Genomic DNA, 16028 nt, shown 5'->3' with positions numbered 1-16028 from the left:
TCTGTTGGTTTTATTAAACCAACCAAGCAATTTAATTCTTTTGTTCAGGGGAGTTCTACTTCATTGATTAACAAAAGCAGGGATATAATTTTTTCAGCCTTTTTGAAAAGCCTGAAATGTCAAGCCTTTTAAAGCAGATTATTCTGCCTCTGTGCGGTGAATGCTGCCAGAGTAACCTTTTGTCTACAATTAAATATTCCAGCATAAATATAAAAGAAAATCAGAGATGGGGAAGATTGACTCACGAGAGATTGGAGAGGTAGATCCTCACACTGATAGTGCAAACAGCTTGCTTCTAATTAAATATGCCACAGAGTCTCAAAGCATTTGCTTTCAGCCGCAGAGAGAGGAAGCTGCCTAAGAATGAGGGGGAGAAATATATCACATCATCTGTCTGTCCACAGCCTTCCTCTGGGCATCTGAAAGGTATTTCATTTTTTTGTTTTTGTAATTATTTGTTTCCCTTTTTCGTAGGAAGTATCTAAAGGCAACACCTTCAGGGATATGCATAAATAGAGAAACACAATAAAAGTTCTCAGATTGTTTATGATTCAGACTCAGATGATTAAGCATGACAATGTGGCACTTCAGGGACATGGGGCATTTATTTTACATTTATGGAACTGGGTGCATTCTCCCCATGTCTGTGATGCAGAGAGGGTGTATATTCAGAGTCGTTATACTATGCAACGTTTAACTTAGAAGTGTTCAGTTTAAGTCGTATACTTTATATAGTGGTTCATTTCATTGATGTGTGATTGCATCTAAAGGAAAGAGGTTATATAGAAAGAATATGTGGTATTGTATAACTAGGGGTCATTCCTTATACCTTTAACAGACATATTACTACATTTGTTGGTGAAATAATGTATAGATAGTCTGGAGTAAAGATAGATGTTTAGTGGTTTGTTTATTGTCAGGTTGACATAGAGGTGACCTCTAATAGATGTCTTGTTATACGTGTTTGCTTACTTACTCCTGAGAGAGTATTGATATTGTAACTTTGATCTGATAACAGCAGTGTTGATAATATTCAACTCTGCTTTACATGTTAATATGATATTTTCTCACGCAGATATTTAGCCAAGTTTAGGAAACAGTACTTTGTGAATTTTAGAATTGGTTACTAGAATTGGATCCTACCAACTTTATCAAGTCTTTCAAGTGTTTTGAAGAGGCAAATGCATAGCAAATTCTGTCATAGCAAAAATGTGTGAGCACATATTAAATCATAGGTTCTAAATAAGTCTAAGATAGAATGATTATTGGGAATAAACTTTTTTGTTGTTGAGCAGAGCATAGCTGTTGATAAGTTGCTAATGTCAGCTTATTAAAAGTGTGTTATCCTAATAGTATGTTTTTGGTAATCATTTCATTACATTACAGGTTCATAACAGTTATGTTGATCATCATACATCACACATATATCTTCATGGAGGATGTCAGTTTACACATTTGAATGTTTGCTTGCTGCAAAAAAAACATGACAAAGTATTTTCCGTTAAGTATGCTATGTGTATAGGAGAACAAACTCCCAGATAATGGGGGAATATATGGCCCCCTAAGATGTTTTCCGTGGGTGACTGAAGGATTTCAATGAATGCAGATTACTTCAACTGTTGGCTTTGTTGTCTCAGATCTCACTACCTGTATATATCAAAGAAGTAGTAGAGAAGGCTGTGGACTGATAATGTTTTGCGTGAGAAATTGGGCACTTTTTTTAAAAAGTGATTCATTCCAAGCATTTGAATGCTCTGAAACATCCAGACAAAACAGAGGCCCCAACATATGCCCCCTCCACCATGACCCCATCCCACTTACCCCATACCTGCAATAAGGTCTTATCAGAAAATTGGGCAAGTCAAGAGTCTGTTGATTAACCCTGACAGACCTAATGATTGTGGGTCAGGGTTTCAACTTGTGAGATAAAAAAACAACCACTAGTGTCAAATAATAGATGCACTGACAGGCAAATTGTGCTCTGTCATTTGCGTTTTAGGACGATAATGGGTTCTGAACTGACCAGCTCTGACTGGTAAGGGCGTTGACTGCAGCTTTTCCCCACGTCTGAAGTGAACGGATGTGGCATGAGGGACGAACCTCATCGCTTTCCCAGACCACAAGTAAATCTTGCATTATGCTGAATTTTAGCTTCCAAAAGGATTGCAAGGTTTGCAAAAAAGGAAACAAGAATTATTCAATCAAATTGGCACCTCCACATCCAGATTCGACTAGTGCTGCATAATGCAATCCAGTAATCCCTTTATCAAAAACTCAGATGAAATGGTCTTATTGGAAAAGGAGTTAAAAATATTTAAGGTCATTCTATCACTAGTTTATTTTCCAAAATTGCCCACTCTCTTTTTATCTTCAGAGACAATAATTACTTCTAGTTCAACACACTATGGCTGATGAATGTTCAGAGAATCCACAGGAAGAAATCTTTGCAATAATCAGCAGTACAGTTTTCTCTCCCTTTTAACATTTCTATAAATTTGAACATACATGGCTGTCTGAGGATATGCAATGTTAATGTCTAGGTGATGATGGCAATATGTCAGCAAAATATGGTAACCTACTTGAACTGTCATTGTTGCCGCATCAGCATCTTACATATCTTAGGCTACAGTGCGTTGTGGGCTTAGCTATAATGCAGTTTTTCCAATACATTTTGGGAAGGCATTTCTTTCCTCCTTTTTAATTTTTTTATTTTCAGTAATCATCATGGTTCATGTCATTTTTCTAGGTCATAATAGGAAGAATGCTGGGTGAATACTAAACAGAGCCTATATACTGTACATGTAGGCATCCTCTGCTGACTGTTCACATTGCCCACTGCTGAAACCTCATCAGCAGCTGAATGATGCCAAATATCAGCATTACATTTATCAATAACCCACTAGGCCTAATGGTTTATAAGTCTATTAGTCTGTATAAATCAGAGTGTTTCTGCTATGTGTATAGTGCTTTCAGAAAGGATTCATACCCCTTGACTTATTCCACATTTTGTTGTGTTACAACTTTAATTCTAAATATATTAAATATAACTTTTTTCACACCCATTTACACACAATACCCTATAATGATGAAAGAGAAACATGTTTTTAGACATGAAATACAGAAATACCACTGAGTCAATACTTTGTAGAAGCACATTTGGCAGTGATTACAGCTGTAAGTCTTTCTGGGTCTCTAAGAGCTTTCCACAACTAGTTTGTGCAACATATGCCTATTATTCATTTCAAAATTCTACAAGCTCTGTCAAATTGGTTGTTGATTATTGCTAGACAACCATTTTCAGGTCTTGCCCTAGATTTTCAAGCAGATTGAAGTCAAAACTGTATCTCGGCCACTCAGGAACATTCACTGTCTTTTTGTAAGCAGCTCCAGAGTATATTTGGCCTTATGTTTTAGGTTATTGTCCTGCTGAAAGGTGAATTAATCTCCCAGTGTCTAATGGAAAGCAAACTAAACTAGGTTTTCCACTAGGATTTTGCTTGTGCTTAGTGCCATTCCATTTCTATTTTATCCTGAAAAACTCCCCAGTTACAAGCAAACCCATAACATGATGCAGCCACCACTATGCTTGAAAAAGTGGAGAGTGGTACTTAGTAATGTGTTGAAATGGATTTGCCCCAAACATAACGCTTTTTATTCAGAATAAAAAGTGAATTGCTTTGACACATTTTTTTGAAGTATTACCTTAGTGCCTTGTTGCAAACAGGATGCATGTTTTGGAATATTTGTATTCTGTACAGGCTTCCTTCTTTTCACTCTGTAAATTAGGTTAGCATTGTGGAGTAACTACAATGTTGTTGATCCATCCTCAGTTTTCTCCTATCACATCCATTCAACTCTGTAACTCTTTTAAAGTCACCATTGGCCTCATGGTGAAATCCCTGAGCAGTTTCCTTCCTGAACACAAATGCTTTGTTTGTAAATTATGTCTGAGTGTTGAAATATGCACCTGGCTATCCATAAATTTAAATAACAAGAAAATCATGCTGTCTAGTTTGTTTAATATAAGGAATTTGATATTATTTATACATTTTAACAATTACATTTACTTTTGATAGTGAAGTATATTTAAAACCAAACATTTTTAGACTTTTACTCAAGTAGTATTTTACTGGGTGACTTTCACTTTTACTCTAGTCATTTTCTATCAAGTTATCTTTACTTACTCAAGTATGACAATTGGGCACTTTTCCCAGCACTACATATTTATTTATACTCTACAGGCTTCCTTCTTTTCACTATGTCAATTAGGTTAGTACTGTGGAGTAACTACAATGTTGTTGATCCATCCTCAGTTTTCTCCTATAACAACCATTAAACTCTGTAACTGTTTTAAAATCCCCATTAGGCTCAAGGTGAAATCCTTCTCCGGCAACTGAGTTTGTAAGGACACTTGTATCTTTGTAGTGACTGGGTGTATTGATACACCATCCAAAGCTAAATAAATAACTTCACCATGCTCAAAGAGATATTCGGCATCTGCTTTTTCTATATTTTACACATCTACCAGTAGGTGCCCTTCTTTGCGAGGCACTGAAAAACTTCCCTGGTCTTTGTGGTTGAGTCTGTGCTTGAAATTCACTACTTGATTGAGGGACCTTACAAATAATGGTATGTAAAGAGTACGGAGATGGAGTAGTCATTCAAAAATCATGTTAACCACTATTATTGAACACAGAATGAGTCCATGCAACTTAATATGCAATTTGTTAAGAAATGTTTTACTCCTGAATTTATTTAGGCTTGCCATAACAAAGGTGTTGAATATTTATTTATCATTTTTTTATTCATTTTAAACATTTTCGAAAAACATAATTCCACTTTGACATGATGGGTTTTTGTGTGTAAGCCAGTGACAAAAAATAATCTAAATTTAATCATTTTTTAATTCAGTCTGCAACACAACATAATGTGGAAATGTCAAGGGGTGTGAATAATTTCTGAATGCATTGTAAAGTGATACTATATAGTTATTCAGATTCATCAGGGAATAGAAGATAATGCATGTTTAGCCTAGATGTATTGCAATGTTATCAATCAATAGCATTGATTAAAAACTAGCGAGCCCAGGTATTGCAAATACAATTAAACCTGGTGACTATTGACAGTGCTCACAAGACTTAAGCAAAAATATTTATTGATGGTACAAAAATGTAATTCCTATGCACAGGATAGTAATGTTACGCACTTGAAACCAATCATAAATTGATCATACAACATTTTGCCTCGACATTTCAGCAGTTTTTCAATGTAACAGAGTTGATCTTTAACACACCCTTGTGCTTCTGTCAGCTCCCTGGACACAATTACTCATTCCAGGGTTTTTCTTTATTATTACTCTTTTCTACATCGTAGAACAATAGTGAATACATCAAAACTGTGAAATAACACATGGAATCATGTAGTAACCAAAAAAGTGTTAAACAAATCTAAATATATTTTATATTTGACATTCTTCAAAGTAGCCACCCTTTGCCTTGATGACAGCTGTGCACAATCTTGGCATTCTCTCAACCAGCTTCATGAGGAATAATTTTCCAACAGTCTTGAAGGAGTTCCCACATACAGTGGGGCTAAAAATGATTTAGTCAGCCACCAATTGTGCAAGTTCTCCCACTTAAAAAGATGAGAGATGCCTGTAATTTTCATCATAGGTACACTTCAACTATGACAGACAAAATGAGAAAAAACATCCAGAAAATCACATTGTAGGATTTTTAATGAATTTATTTGCAACTGATGGTGGAAAATAAAAATAATAAATAAAGTCAATAAAAAAAGTTTATCTCAATACTTTGTTATATACCCTTTGTTGGCAATGAGAGAGGTCAAACATTTTCTGTAAGTCTTCAAAAGGTTTTCACACACTGTTGCTGGTATTTTGTCCCATTCCTCCATGCAGATCTCCTCTAGAGCAGTGATGTTTTGGGGCTGTTGCTGGGCAGCACGGACTTTCAACTCCCTCCAAAGATTTTCTATGGGGTTGAGATCTGGAGACTGGCTAGGCCACTCCAGGACCTTGAAATGCTTCTTACGAAGCCACTCCTTTGTTGCCCGGGCGGTGTGTTTGGGATCATTGTCATGCTGAAAGACCCAGCCACGTTTCATCTTCAATGCCCTTGCTGATGGAAGGAGGTTTTCGGTGGACAGTGTGACCAGCAAAGCACCACCACACCATCACACCTCCTCCTCCATGCTTCACGGTGGGAACCACACATGCAGAGATGATCTGTTCACCTACACCTACTCTTCGCCTTCACCTACTCTGCGGTTGCTTCTGCACTTGAAGAAACTTTCAAAGTTCTTGAAATGTTCCATGTTGACTGACCTTCATGTCTTAAAGTAATGATGGACAGTTATTTCTCTTTGCTTATTTGAGATGTTCTTGCCATAATATGGATTTGGTCTTTTACCAAATAGGGATATCTTCTTTATACCAACCCTATCTGGTCACAACACAACTGATCGGCTCAAACGCATTAAGAAGGAAAGAAATTCCACAAATTAACTTTAAACAAGGCACACCTGTTAATTGAAAGGCATTCCAGGTGACTACCTCATGAAGCTGGTTAAGAGAATGCCAAGAGTGTGCAAAGCTGTCATCAAGGCAAAGAGTGGCTACTTTGAAGAATCTCAAATATAAAGTTGAGCAACACCACTCAGCAAGGGGCACCACCAAGCAAGCGGCACCATGGAGACCAAGGAGCTCTCCAAACAGGTCAGGGACAAAGTTGTGGAGAGGCACAAATCAGGGTTGGGTTATAAAACAATATCCAAAACTTTACATATCCCACGGAGCACCATTAAATCCATTATTAAAAAATGGAAAGAATATGGCACAACAAACCTGCCAAGAGAGGGCCGCCCACCAAAACTCACTGACCAGGCAATAATCATTAATAAATAAGCATTAATCAGAAAGGCTACAAAGAGACCAAATATAACACTGAAGGAGCTGCAAAGCTCCACAGCGGAGAGTGAAGTATCTGTCCATAGGACCACTTTAAGCCATCCACTCCATGGAGTTGGGCTTTACAGAAGAGTGGGGTGAAAAAAAACAGTGCTTAAAGAAAAAAATAAGCAAACACATTTGGTGTTTGTCAAAATGCATGTGGGAGACTCCCCAAGCATAGAAGGTACTCTGGTTAGATGTAACTAAACTTTAGCTTTTTGGCCATCAAGGAAAATGCCTGGCACAAACCCAACACCTATCATCACCCCGAGATTACCATCCATGCTGTGGGGATGTTTTTCATCGGCCAGGACTGGGAAACTGATCAGAATTGAAGTAATGATGGATGGTGCTAAATACAGAGACATTTTTGAGGGAAACCTGTTTTAGTCTTCAAGAGATTTGAGACTGGGACAGAGGTTTACCTTCCAGCAGGACGATGTTCCTAAGCATAATGCTAAGGCAACACTTGAGTGGTTTAAGGGGAAACATTTAAATGTCTTGGAATGGCCTAGTCAATGCCCAGACCTCAATCCAATTGAGAATCTGTGGTATGACTTAAATATTGCTGTACACCAGTAGAACCCATCCAACTTGAAGGAGCTGGAGCAGTTTTGCCTTGAAGAAGGGGTAAAAATCCCAGTGGCTAGATGTGCCAAGCTTATAAAGACATACCCCAAGAGACTTGCAGCTGTAATTGCTGCAAAAGGTGGCTCTACAAAGTATTGACTTTGGGGGGTGAATAGTTATGCACGCTCAAGTTTTCCATTTTTTTGTCTTATTTCTTGTTTGTTTCACCAGCAAAAATATTTTGCATCTTCAAAGTGGTATGCATGTTGTGTAAATCAAATGATACAACCCCCCCATTTTAATTCCAGGTTGTAAGGCAACAAAATAGGAATAATGCCAAGGGGGGTGAATACTTTCGCAAGCCACTGTACAATTAAAGACATCTTTCAGTGATTTTTGAACTTTTACTGTTGAAAAGGAATATCCTGTGTATAAATTCAGTAAAATGCACACACTGAAGGGTAAAAAAATAATTTTTGAGCAAAATTGTTTTTTTTAGACACAACTGCAAACTTCAAGGAGTTGGTCTGATGAGAATCCGCGATGTCATCTGCTTTCCCTCTGCTTGAAAAATAGAGAACTTGTACTATGCCATGACATACCTGGACCACCTATTAAGATGTGCCTTTTGTTAAGTAAATCAAGTGATAAATGAGGTGAAAAGGAGACTGGAGTGCTACTTTAAGGGTGTGGCTACAAAAGCCTCCTTATCTGTTTCTTTCAGGGGATTCCCAACTTTGCCAAAATTCCATTTTACTATATCTATCAGAACTTAGGAAAAGACCCAGATGCAGACAGCTAGAATCACAAATGTTTATTGACCCAAACATGTGACAGGCAAAAGACAGGTCAAGGGCAGGCAGAGGTCCATAATCCAGGGCAGAGTCAGTAAGGTACAGAATGGCAGGCAGGCTCGGGGTCAGGGCAGGCAGAGGATTGTAATCGGGGAAACTAGTAAACAGAAACTTGAGAAAGCAGGAAGACATGGAAAGCACGCTAGTAAGACCTGACAAGATATTAGGAGGTGGCACTCCTAGTTGCCGGGGACTTTAATGCAGAGAAACTTAAATCAGTTTTACCTAATTTCTATCAGCATGTTAAATGTGCAACCAGAGGGAAAACAACTCTAGACCACCATCACTCCACACACAGAGAAGCGTACAATGTTCTCCCTCGTGCTCAATTTGGCTAATCTGACCATAATTCTATCCTCCTGATTCCTGCTTACACATAAAAAATTAAATCAGAAAGCACCAGTGACTCGGTCTATAAAAAAGTGGTCAGATGAAGCAGAACCTTAACTACAGGACTGTTTTGCTAGCACAGACTAGAATATGTTCAGGGATTCTTCGATTGGCATTGAGGAGTACACCACATCAGTCACTGGCTTCATCAATAAATGCATTGATGATGTCGTCCCCACAGTGACTGTACGTACATATACCATCCAGAAGCCATGGATTACAGGCAACATTCGCACTGAGCTGAAAGGTAGAGCTGATGCTTTCAAGGAGCGGGACTCTAACCCGGAAGTTTATAAGAAATCCCGCTATGCCCTCAGACAAACCATCAAACAGGCAAAGCGTCAATACAGGATCGAACTGTACTACACCAGCTCTGATGCTGGTTGGATGTGGCAGTGCTTGCAAACTGTTACAGACTACAAAAGGTTGCACAGCCAACAGCTGCCCAGTGACACGAGCCTACCAGATGAGCTAAATAACTTCTACGCTCACTTCGAGGAAAATAACACTGAAACATGCATGAGAGCATCAGCTGTTCCAGACGACTGTGTGATCATGCTTTCCACAACCGATGTGCACAAGACCTCTAAACAGATCAACATTCACAAGGCCACAGGGCAGATGGATTACCAGGACGTGTACCTCGAAGCATGCGCTGACCAACTGGCAAGTGTCTGTAATACCAACATGTTTCAAGCAGACCACCATAGTCCCTGTGCCCAAGAACACTAAGGTAACCTGCCTAAATGACTATTGACCCATAGCACTCACGTCTGTAGCCATGAAATGCTTTGAAAGGCTGGTCATGCCTAACATCAACACCATTATCATAGAAACCCACTCCAATTTGCATACCGCCCCAACAGATCCACAGATGATGCAATCTCTATTGCACTCCACACTGTCCTTTCACACCTGGAAAAAAGGAACACCTATGTGAGCATGCTGTTCATTGATTACAGCTCAGCATTCAACACAATAGTGCCTTCAAAGCTCATCACTAAGCTAAGGACCCTGGGACTAAACACCTCCCTCTGGAACTGGATCCTAAACTTCCTGACGGGCCGCCCCCAGGGGGTAAGGGTAGGTAACAACACACCCGCCATGCTGATCCTCAACAAGGGGGACCCTCAGGGGTGTGTGCTCAGTCCCCTCCTGTACTCCCTGTTCACTCATGACTGCACGGCCAGGCACGACTCTAACACCATCATTAAGTTTGCCGATGACACAACAGTGGTAGGCCTGATCACTGAAAACGATGAGGCAGCCTATAGGGAGGAGGTCAGAGACCTGACCGTGTGGTGCAATAACAACAAGAACAACCTCTCCCTCAACATGATCAAGTCAAGGACAAGGAGATGATTGTGGACTACAGGAAAGAGGACCGAGCACGCCCCCATTCTGATCGATGTGGCTGTAGTGGAGCAGGTTGAGAGCTTCAAGTTCCTTGGCGTCCACATCACCAACAAACTAACATGGTCCAAGCACACCAAGACAGTCGTGAAGAGGGTATGACAAAACCCATTCCCCCTCAGAAGACTGAAAAGATTTGGCATGGGTCCTTAGATCCTCAAAGGATTTACAGCTGTACCATCAGGAGCATTCTGATGGGTTACATCACTACCTGGTATGCAACTGCTCTGCCTCCGACTTCAAGGCACTATAGAGGGTAGTGCGTACGGCCCAGTACATCACTGGGGCCAAGCTTCCTGCCATCCAGGACCTCAATAGCAGGTGATGTCAGAGGAAGGCCCTAAAAATTGTCAAAGACTCCAGCCACCCTAGCCATAAACTGTTCTCTCTGCCACCGCACAGCAAGTGGTACCGGAGTGCCAAGTCTAGGTCCAAGAGGCTTCTAAACAGCTTCTACCCCCAAGCCATAAGACTCCTGAACATCTAATCAAATGGCTACCCAGACTATTGCATTGCCCCTTGTAACTCTACCTACATACACATATTACCTCAACTACCTCGACACCGGTGCCCCCGCACATTGACTCGGTACCCCTTGTATATAGCCCCGCTGTTGTTATTTTACTGCTGCTCTTTAATTATTTGTTATTATTATCTCATACTTCTTTTTTAGGTATTTTCTTGAAACCGCATTGTTGGTTAAGGGCTTGTTGTATTCGGCGCATGTGACAAATACAATTTGACTTGATTTGAATTGGCAACATACAAACAGAGAACACAGGTTCATAGGGGATAATGGGAAAGATAGGAGACACATGGAGGGGGTGGAGACAAACACAAAGACAGGTGAAACTGATCTGAGTGTGGACAATACCAGCGTCATCAAAAACCGATGGAGTTGATTAAAGGAGGGCTGAACTTGAAGTGTTTGAAGTGGGTGTGTTATGTTCGCTACCATTGTGTGTTCCTCTCATAGAGTTAGATGGAGATCACATCTAGTGTTGGGGAAGCTACTCTGAAAATATAGTTTACCAAGCTACCAATACCTTCACAGTGGAAAAGTTAAGCTACACTAAAGCGCTTGGGAAACATATAGTTTACCAAGCTACCAATACCTTCACAGTGGAAAAGTTAAGCTACACTAAAGCGCTTGGGAAACATATAGTTTACCAAGCTACCAATACCTTCACAGTGGAAAAGTTAAGCTACACTAAAGCCCTTGGGAAACATATAGTTTACCAAGCTACCAATACCTTCACAGTGGAAAAGTTAAGCTACACTAAAGCGCTTGGGAAACATATAGTTTACCAAGCTACCAATACCTTCACAGTGGAAAAGTTAAGCTACACTAAAGCGCTTGGGAAACATATAGTTTACCAAGCTACCAATACCTTCACAGTGGAAAAGTTAAGCTACACTAAAGCCCTTGGGAAACATATAGTTTACCAAGCTACCAATACCTTCACAGTGGAAACGTTAAGCTACACTAAAGCCCTTGGGAAACATATAGTTTACTTAATTAAAGTTTATTTGAAAAAGCAGTTCACCACATCCAAACTACTCTGTGATAAATTATCATATCTAAATCTGAAATGTTATAGACTACAAATTGCAAGGTCAGATCACTCTGGAGTCAGATGTTAGCAGAATGTGTAATTTAGCCTATTATCCACAAAAACTATGTTTCAAGTAAGAATTAGGTAGGTCTGATGCTGAAAAAGAAAGGACATTCTTGCCTATTTCACCCATATTTTATTTTAGCAAAGAAAATTGTGTGTAGTTCCATTAGCTGGCTACACCGCTGCATGACAAAAAAGTCATTAACTACTGACAGCACTACCAAGACTTGAATTGAGTTCAACTGCCACCAAGCTACTGCAAAATGTAGTTAAATTACTAGTTGAACTAGATGTAGTTCACTACTCCCAACACTGATCACATCATTGTATCTGTCCCATTATGGCGTCTGTGAGAGCACAGGCAGCGCCACTTAGGCCATCTCGATAGAATACCACAGTATACCTCATAATACCCATAAAACCTAGAGGTCAAACAAGGAAATGGTTCTAATCGTTTTTCCACCATTCATTTTTCCTACAGCGGATTTTAGAAACGCTTAAGGGCTGTGTTCAGTGTAGGCTTACCCTGGTGTGACATATTGATAACTGTGTAAATTGCACTAGAACAAGGTGTCTTTTATCAATATATTTGCCTGTATTTACCCCATAAAAATGAATGCTGATAATGTGGCTGTCATAAAGAACTACAAATGCCGTGATGATCTAGACGAGACTGCCATATCGAGGCAAATGTAAGAATCTCTGGATGAACTATCTAATGTTAGCTAAATTTAGTAATGAATAAATTGGCAAAACGTCTTTAAATGTACAATTCTGTGAACTGCCTTGTGCAAGTTTTAAATGACCCAATCAATACCTGTTGACAAAGGTGTCAGCTAGAAATGACGTGCAGGAGCTTGCAGGGATTTGTAGTCTTGCATGATGTCTGCTGATCCTAATTAGCATTTCCGGGTCTGAGAGTAAATTTAGCTGAATATATTGATAAAAGTCACCTTGTCCGGGAGAGATTTACATGGTTATCAAAATGTCACGCCAAGATAAGCCTACATGAAACACAGCACTTATTATAAGTGTTTATAAAATTCCCTATGAGAAAAAAATGAATGGTGGAAAAATGATAGGTACCATTTCCCTGTTTGACCGATAGGTTTTATGGGTGTTATGACACTTCCACTCTGGGGCTCTGAACTGAACAGGTGCACACTGCCACCTAGAGTGTGTTGTTTCAACAGGTATAAAGCCAAGTTTGGCGATTTACTGCCACCTGCAGTTATGGAATGTTTCCTCACTAGTAGAATTAATTGGCTGATCCTTCCTGGTGACCTGGATGGAATTATGTGATTCATCATTAGTCCATAGGAAGTCCCATCCAGTTTACTACTTGAAAATGCTCATGCTAAAACTGGCTTTTTGGCACTAGAGTCCTCTATCTATCTCTATGCTTCCTCTTTACTTGAAACATCCCAAACAGCCACTGTACGCATGACGAATGGCTTAGCATCCTTGTGACGCATGACAACATGAATGTGATTTGTCAAGAATCCCAACCTCCGAGCATTTCCTAAATTCTAGAGTATCAGTATCTGGTCATGTTCCCCTGCTCAGGTTTTGCATGTCACATCATTAACTGTAGCTTCGGCAACATATTGTTATAACATAAGATGTGGCTAGCTGATAAGGAAAATAGCCTACCTACAGTATCCAGGCCTTGTAATATCTGGCATGCTTCAGAAGCATCTGAGCAGGGGAACACAACCTTTATCTTTGATGACCATTGTGTTTGTGAATCGTTAGCTCACGAATGTGAGGATGTTTGAGTTGGAAAGTCCTTTATAAACACCAAGTCTCCTTATTTCAACATAACATTGGCAAAGATGTCTATGTATTGCTGTCTCATGTATTTCTGTAGGTTGATTCTGTTGGTTGATTGGACAGAGCGCACTCAGTGCAGCTGTTTGTCCTTGCATGATAATTCTTCTTAGGCATTATGCTGTGTTCGTAACCAAGTGGGAAATGCGAATAAACCACATATGACTGGGAAAAATCCACTTGAATGGCCCTCAAACTGGTAATTATTTGTGGGAAATTCGTCTTTAATCCTTAGCTGCAACTTATCCCACATACTAACCTCTGATGTCACCTCGATAACAGCATTTTTGGCAGTTAAATGCTACAGTAAAACATTATTTATAAAAAGTAATCTATGGTTTTTGGACACTAGAATTTACAAGCATGACAGCGATAATTTTCGTTTAATTTTCGCTTGTTGGCCATTAGCCAATCTGCATTTCTCAATGAGTTCAAAGCACATGAATGCATCCAACTGATATTTACGACTTCACAACTGGTGAAATTCCCACCTGGTTACGAATACAGCATTACCATCCCATGTTAGTGGGCAAGTGGGCATTACTGGGCATGACTGAAATAAAAATCCAACCCTAAAATATCGAAGGATTTAGGAACATAATAGTTTTCCCTAAATCTCAGTTTTGGAAAATACTCCAAAACTGATCATATTGGGCGGTTTGGTTTTACAAAGTCAGTGTGTTGCATTATGGGAATAAACTGTCTGACCTGCACCTTTATGTAGACTGCATGAACTTTATAAAAGCCACGTGATCAACAGTCATGAAGTTTTAACTTCAGTTGACTGCAAGTTGCCGCAGATTCTCTTTATCATCTTCATTCTGCAGCCATCACCTGCATTGTGGTAGGCTCTATTGTCAACCAATCATTATGGTGTTTATTTTACCCACACAAGTATGACCAAAGACCAGGGGTGAAAGTAAGCTGGTATGGTGATACTGACGGCTTCTCAGAGCTGATGGCTTCTACGTTTGTGGCTAGATGGAGTACAGCTCCATTTAGTTGTCGCATTAGGGACAACCGGAGCATTTTAGCTAAGCATAACTCTTTTCCTAACCTTAATCTAATTCTCCTAACCTCCTAACTCCATCTATCTACAACCGCAGAAGCCATCAGTTCCCGACAAACCATCAGTTTCACCACACTTGGAAGAAATTAAATCTACTTTCACCCCTGCCACAGATGTGACTGAAACAGGAACCAACTTTGCTGCGATTCATGTAGGCTACGCAGTGGATATATACTTTGAGTTTTCAAAACATTAGGAACATCTTCCTACTATTGAGTTCCACCCCTTTGCCCTCAGAACAGCCTAAATTCATTGAGGCATGGACAACAAGGTGTCGAAAGCATTCCACAGAGATGCTGGCCTATGAAGACTCCAATGCTTCCCACAGTTATGTCAAGTTGGCTGGATGTCCTTTGGGTGGTGGACCATTCTTGATACACATGGGAAACGGTTGAGTGTGAAAAACCCAGCAGCACTGCCGTTCTTGACACACTCAAACCGGTGTACTTGTCACCTACTACCATACCCCGTCCATAGGCACTTTTATATTTTGTTTTTCCCATTCACCCTCAGAATGGCACACATACACACTCTATGTCTCAGTTGTCTCAAGGCTTAAAAATCCTTCTTTAACCTGTCTCCTCCCCTTCATCTACACTGATATAAGTGGATTTCAATAAGGGATCATAGCTTTCACATGGATTCACCTGGTCTGTCTATGTCATGGAAAGAGTTGGGGTTCCTAATGTTTTGTACACTCAGTGTACATATGAATGGAATATGTGAGGCTCACCAATTGATTGTTCAATGTACACACATATGATTTCACTTTGTGAGTGTCTGATATGGTGGTTGGAGACATGTTTATTTCATAATTATGAAGAAATGCATTATAATAAACAATGTTTTACATCACCAACTTCACACCCAGGCTTGTAAATTAATTGAATGCAGGAAAATCATTTTCGATGATGAGGTGATTGTGGTCAAATGCCTTGCTCTTTGCCTGGTTATGGTACCCTGGCCTTTGCTTTCACTGACTTCTTTTGCAGTTGCAAGTTTATCACATCGATTCCAGCAGCATAGTACACTGCATCCCACTGCTGGTTTGCCTCTGAAGCTAAGCAAGGTCTGTCCCTGAATGGGAGACCAGATGTTGCTGGAAGTAGTGTTGGAGTGCCAGTAGGTGACACTTTTCCCTCTGGTTTTACTATCATATTCCAGTGCCCCAGGGCAGTGAAGGGGTCATCGCCCTGTCTGGGGTGCCGTCTTTGTGATGAGACGTTAAACTGAAGTCCTGATTCTCTGTGGTTCTATTAAAAAATCCCATGGCACTTAATGTAAGACTAGGGGTGGTAATTACCTGGTGTCAT

Source organism: Oncorhynchus mykiss, unplaced genomic scaffold (assembly GCF_013265735.2).
Source record: "Oncorhynchus mykiss isolate Arlee unplaced genomic scaffold, USDA_OmykA_1.1 un_scaffold_819, whole genome shotgun sequence".
NCBI lineage: Eukaryota > Metazoa > Chordata > Actinopteri > Salmoniformes > Salmonidae > Oncorhynchus > Oncorhynchus mykiss.
The sequence above is the reverse complement of the archived record's forward strand: the minus strand, read 5'-3'. Positions refer to the sequence as shown.